This window comes from Cardiocondyla obscurior, linkage group LG04 (assembly GCF_019399895.1).
Source record: "Cardiocondyla obscurior isolate alpha-2009 linkage group LG04, Cobs3.1, whole genome shotgun sequence".
Taxonomy (NCBI): Eukaryota; Metazoa; Arthropoda; class Insecta; order Hymenoptera; family Formicidae; genus Cardiocondyla; species Cardiocondyla obscurior.
In genome coordinates this window covers 10,542,031-10,547,641 of record NC_091867.1, presented here as the reverse complement: position 1 = coordinate 10,547,641, position 5,611 = coordinate 10,542,031, and the positions used below count along the sequence as shown (strand labels likewise).

Sequence of the window (5,611 nt, the reverse complement as noted above, 5' to 3'; positions counted from 1 at the left end):
ACATCATCTGAGACAAAAGTAATCAATGTCTAAACTTATTACCATGTCTTGCGACCTCGATCCTAATAATGAAAGATTTCATTCAGTTCATTAGTAAAACAAAAATTAAAAAACGTCTGTATTCGTAATGCGATTCCCATTTAAAAATTATTCTTAATTGCAAAATAATTTTTAAACAACGTGCCAAAGCTAAGAAACATGTTTATCCCGATAATAAAAGTAATTTAAGTTTCATATTACTTAAAAAAAAAATTTGTTAATATACAAAATTTGGTGAAACGCATGCGAAATGTAATGACTCGTCGATCAACTATTAATCTTCTTTATAAATAAATATAATACTCTGTTCTGAAACGTTTGCAGCCATACTGTTTGCTCTAAATGTGGTCGGGTAACTACTGGCAGCTACGACTTTCCGTTTACGTGAAGCGACGATTTAGACCGGATTGTCAACGGGAATCGTTCGGAGAAGACGAGAATAACGTGACGCGATTCCTTAGCGGGGCTAGGCTCTTCGCGCAACAATGTGCGAACTTTTGACCCGTCCATACTTCACGCCAGCTTTTGTCATTCATGAAGGTGGAAGCGTAGAACGTGCTGCCGTCTTCTCGGCGCTCGCGCAAGGCAAAAGCGAGCGAAGAGGGTAGCATTCCGGTCGTTTCATCGCGCAACCAAGATATTACTTCTACGCGAGCAATTAAACATCCCGTGGCGCAACGCCGCCCAACGCCGTTTGAAAATGTTGCTTCGCGGCGCGAAGTATCGCGTATCGGCACTTTTCGAGTCGGGTAAACTGTCGGCGCGCCGCCTCTTCTTTATCTAATCCGCCGGCACAATAATGCAGAATGACTTCGCAATCCCGGAATTATTATCTTCCTCTTTGAGGAAAACGGATTTTTTGTTATTTACTTACGAACACACGCGCGCGTCAGTACGTGCAATTCTCTTTTCTGTGTGTTCGATCTCGCGTACCAGCATTTGCATTTATTTGTACTTTTTTCCTTTTTTTTTCTTTTTTATTTTATATTTTTTTATTTATATATATATATATATATATATATATATATATATAAATAAAAATATATATATATATATATATATATATATATATATATATATATATATATATATATATATATAATTTTTTATCACATTTGTGTCAATTTGATTTTCAAATGTAACATACATATATAGCACGCTGAAAGTTGAAAGAGAAACTGTAATGTTTCATCGCTTTATAAGAGCTTATCTTTTTTATTCCCTCTTTTATTCATATCGAGAGTTATCTAACAAATTATTGTTAACAATAAAAATATAATACGTGTAGTAGGCGCAAATTTGTTAATTTTTTTATTCAATATGGTTATAGATCGCGTAGGATATCTAGGATAGACGTTAATATACTCTCGAGCGAAGATGGGATTTCGGGGTCATTTTTCCAAAGCGAGCTCGCGGCTCTTTTCGACTTTTCATAAGCCGGTATTTCGCGCGTTGTACGACGAGCCTCGTCGGACGCCCTCATTGGCTGCGAAATAGTAAAATTCTCAAGTCTAAAAATTTTCTAGTCCACAGCCAATCAGCGCATCCGACAAAGCTCGTCGTACGACACACGAAGTACCGGCCATAGATGAGAGACGTGATCGCGACATGCGGTAAAAAAAAAAGAAGAAAAAAAAGAGAAAAAAAAAAGAAAAATGAGCTCGAGGACTGTAGTCTGGTACGAGCTGATAGCCGAGAGTGGTAAGAGGAGTGAGAGAAAGAGCGGTAGCTCGTCGAGGGGGTGGAGGAGTGAAGGAGAACCGGGGAGGCAGGCTGAGGCGGGCGAGGGGGAGCCACGGGACGGCCCAATACATAGAGTACGTACGACACGTAGTGTCTGATTCAGTCTACATCCGACCGTCGCGCGCGTCGTGCCGCGAAGTTTCGCGTGGCCGAATCGAGTCGGGTCGGGATTGAAATTCAAGTCGAGTCGGAGTCGAGTCACTCGACGTCGATCGAAGCGTGGTGGAACGGCCGGGTTTGCGGGTCGGGGCGGTAGTGATTCGACGGTAATACGATCGGGCGAACGCGAGTCGAATCGCGGTCTCGAACCGGGAGGGAGCTTGGCGGAGCCGAGAGGAGATGCGTGAAGTTCGCCGCGGAACGCAGGAACAGAGACATCGAGCGCCGCCTCTTTTTCGCCTAGTCGGGAAGTGCATTCGGGGAGGCAAGTATCGCTCCGTCAGCGGCGTTAAGTGATCGGGGAATCGCGTCGACGTATCAGGGTTGCTGGACGCGGTAACGGCGACACCGGTGCGACGATTCGCCCCGAAGGGGAAAGAGGAGAGACAAAAGCGGAGCGAGTACGCGGTGGAGGCGCTCGGTGCGGACGCACGCCGGTTTTTCGCGCGAGATGCGTGCGGGAGGAACGTCGCCGGCGGGATCCGTGTGACGAGCGTGGGCGGCAGAGCGATTCCGGCCGCGAGAGGAGGTCCTGTAATATGCCATTAGCCGGCGCGCGGCGCCCGGTGATGTTTATGAAAGTGGTGGCGGTGCGCGGAGTGCAGGAAGCCGCTGCTGGCGGACCGGACGGCGCGAGCGACTCGACGCAGCGGCAATTTCACGCTCTTGCGACAGGTGCAGGTTATTACGGCGTCGTCGGCACCTCCACCTCGCGCGGCGACAATAACGCGCGCGATTGCCATTATCCCGGCGGTCGAACTTGTGCCGGTCAGAAACGTCTACCCTGTGCCATCGTCGTCGTCCAATAGGACGACATCTCTCAAGACGACGAGGACACGTCGCCCGTTCCGTGGACCAAGGACCGAGGACCGCGGAGGAGCGAGGGAAGGAAACGAAAAAGGGTAAGAATAATTTTCTCTTTTTTCCATCTTTCGTTCGATCGAGCAGCGAACCGGCGGGGGTTATTCGTTCGAGATACGAGCGCGCGAGAGCCGCGCTTTCGGTACGACGGCGGAAGCGAGCGCCACTCGAGACGACGGGGCCTGCTCTCGTTTCTCCCGAGAAAAATTCCATCGGAAAATCGAATCGGTACGCGGGTGCGCGGGCCCGTGTGTGTGTGCGAGCGTACGCGCGTTATGCGTATGTATGAGTTCGCGACGAGAGAGCCCGTGTCGGTGAGAGCGGGTCAGTGAACGATTGCGCGCCGCCGCCGTCGTTGCGAGAGCAACGAGGAGAGAGGGTCTCTCTTTTTCTTTCTCCTTTTGCCTCTCTCTCTCTCTCTTTCTTTCTCTCTCGGCTCCGCTACGTACGTATATGCACGTGCGAAAGCGAGGAGAAACGTGAAACGCGCGCGTGCGCCCGGGTCCGTGTGTACTCGGCGCCCTAACATGATCGCACACATGGAGGCCCTGCAGGTGCGCGAGTATGCACGGGCACGCGCGCGCGCGATAAAGACGACAGCCGCGGAGAAGCCGGGGGTCGAGGGGCGAAGAAGGAGAGAAGTTGAAGGAGGAAAAGGAGGAGTAGGGGGTGGAGAAGAAAGAGGTGAAGGCAGAAGAAGAAGAAGAAGCCAGTGACACCGGGAGGGTCGGTTGTTCCTGGTGTATAAAGCGGCCACCGGGATACACCTATATACATATGTGTGCGCGCGAGAGGCACCGCCGCGTGTGTCCGAGAGATCCGCGGATATAAGCGATACGTGCGCGCGCGAGGTTCTCTCCCTTTCGTTCTCTTTCTCTCCGTCTCTCCGTTTCTCTCTTCTCTCTCTCTTTCTCTCTCTTGTTTTCTCTTACGCTCTCGCGCTGAACAGGAGAAAGAAAAAAGGGGAAAACAAAAGTTCGGGCGAAAAGAAATGCGGGTTCGTTGACTGCGGCACCGCCGCCGTCGCCGCCGCCGCCGCCGCCGCCGTCGTCGTCGTCGCACGATGGCCGCATGCTCGTGGCCGGTGCCGCTGGTGCATAGTGCGCGCGTGACAAGAGCGACGGCGACGACGACAGGGACGACTCCGGCGACAGAGGTGGTGCCGGCTGCTGCGCGCCGGTCGCTCCTCATCGAGTAGCAGCGGGTCTACGCACGCTCCGCTCGGGATTCGACGTCCCGCACTCACCACCGGCATCGGCGGGCGGCGACTGCGAGGCCAACGGCCGCCGGTAAATCCGTCGACGAGGTTCGCGAGGTACGCGCGCCGCGCCCGCGTTGTATTCGGTAATTAATCGCACGACATCGGACGTTACGGCCCGTAGAAATAAGCACCGCCGCGGAAGGAGAAAAAGAAACGGGTCAGTTGTATTTTTCGCGTCGGACGAGAGCGGCTGTCGAGGTCGACGTCAGGCCGGCCGAATCGAGCCGGCCGGTGACGGAACCGAGAACCTTTCGACCCATTCCGGAGTAACGTTTTGTAGTACAGGATAATTTATTGTAAGATTTGTAATCGATTGCGCAGAGTGTTTGTTAAGAAAAGTTAGAAATACAGTGCCGATTCACCTGCTCGTGACGCGTCCGCGATACTTTAAATGTCTCGGAATTACTTTGTAATTGAACATCGATGAAGTATTAATTGGAGATAATTTAACTTATAATTATTTATCAATATACTAATAATTTTTTTTTTTTTACAAAATTAAACACGTAGAACAAAGCAGGAAAAAAATTTTTAATTAGAGTCTAAGTTAAACTAAAAACATGTAATATTTAAATTAAAAATAACTATACTGAATACATTTATGCAGAAATGCACGTCATCGGGTAAATTAAAAAATAAGACAATGAAAGCCTGTCTGTTACAAGTAATTATAACATTGTTTAAAAAATTTCGCGAAGATTACGACGTTCATCACTTCTTTGGCAATAATTTATTGTATATCCGACGAGCACGCCTGCAGGTCGGAGAAATAAATGTCTTCGTTGCCTGTTTCAAGCGAGTTAACTTACCAGCGTCGGCAGCTTGCAGCTTGCAGCTCGTACCGTTAATACCTCTAGCATTATCATTTCCTCGCGGCGTAACGTAAAATTACGTGACATTCAATGAGACGATCAAGGTTGCCGCTCGCCGTTCTCACGGTACGCCGACCTTCGTCAACGTAAATTCATCGGAATTAATGTCACCGTGATAATAATCGCAAATCGATTAATGCAAGCCGCGCGTGTCTAGCTGTGTTTTTGCGCCGCAGACTAGACAGCTTCGAATTAGCATCGGTATCGCTCGATTACCTCGATCGCGAGTTCAAACGTGACGTGATCTTTTGTCGTACGGCTTTTGCCCGTCGACTGGCGCGTAGAATTTCGCTATTCGTTCGTCCGCACGCGAGGAAACCACCCTAACAACACGGCCGTGGAAGCTTCTCGCATAAATCATCGCGTCCATGACGCAAATGTGACTTGATGGAACAAACCGTGACAGCCTCGAACCTTGATCTTATCATCGCGCGTGTTTCATCGCGTCCGTTAATGATCGTTGTCGGCGTAAGTTTCAAGTTACGAGAGAACAATTAGACGCGCCGACTTTAGCGTCGAAAGGAACAAATTGACTTTGGAACGATTCCAATAGCGCGGGTCGTACATTCTAATTGGACGGATTGGTACGGGGGGGGGAGGGGGAGGGGGGTTTAATACGCGATTTTTCTCACGTCCGGGGCGCCTCGAGTACGAGGAAAATTGTATAACTGCGCTT

The 5,611-nt window shown here is 49.5% G+C and overlaps 1 protein-coding gene across 1 annotated transcript in view; it reads left to right on the top strand.

Moving 5' to 3' along the window:
* The first annotated feature begins 1,761 nt into the window (after positions 1–1,761).
* Positions 1,762–5,611, top strand: part of E23 (Early gene at 23) — a 104,984-nt gene continuing 101,134 nt past the window's right edge. Inside the window, exon 1 of the mRNA XM_070655257.1 lies at positions 1,762–2,843. The gene's annotated coding sequence lies outside the window, so the exon portion shown is untranslated. The remainder of the gene's footprint in view (positions 2,844–5,611) is intronic.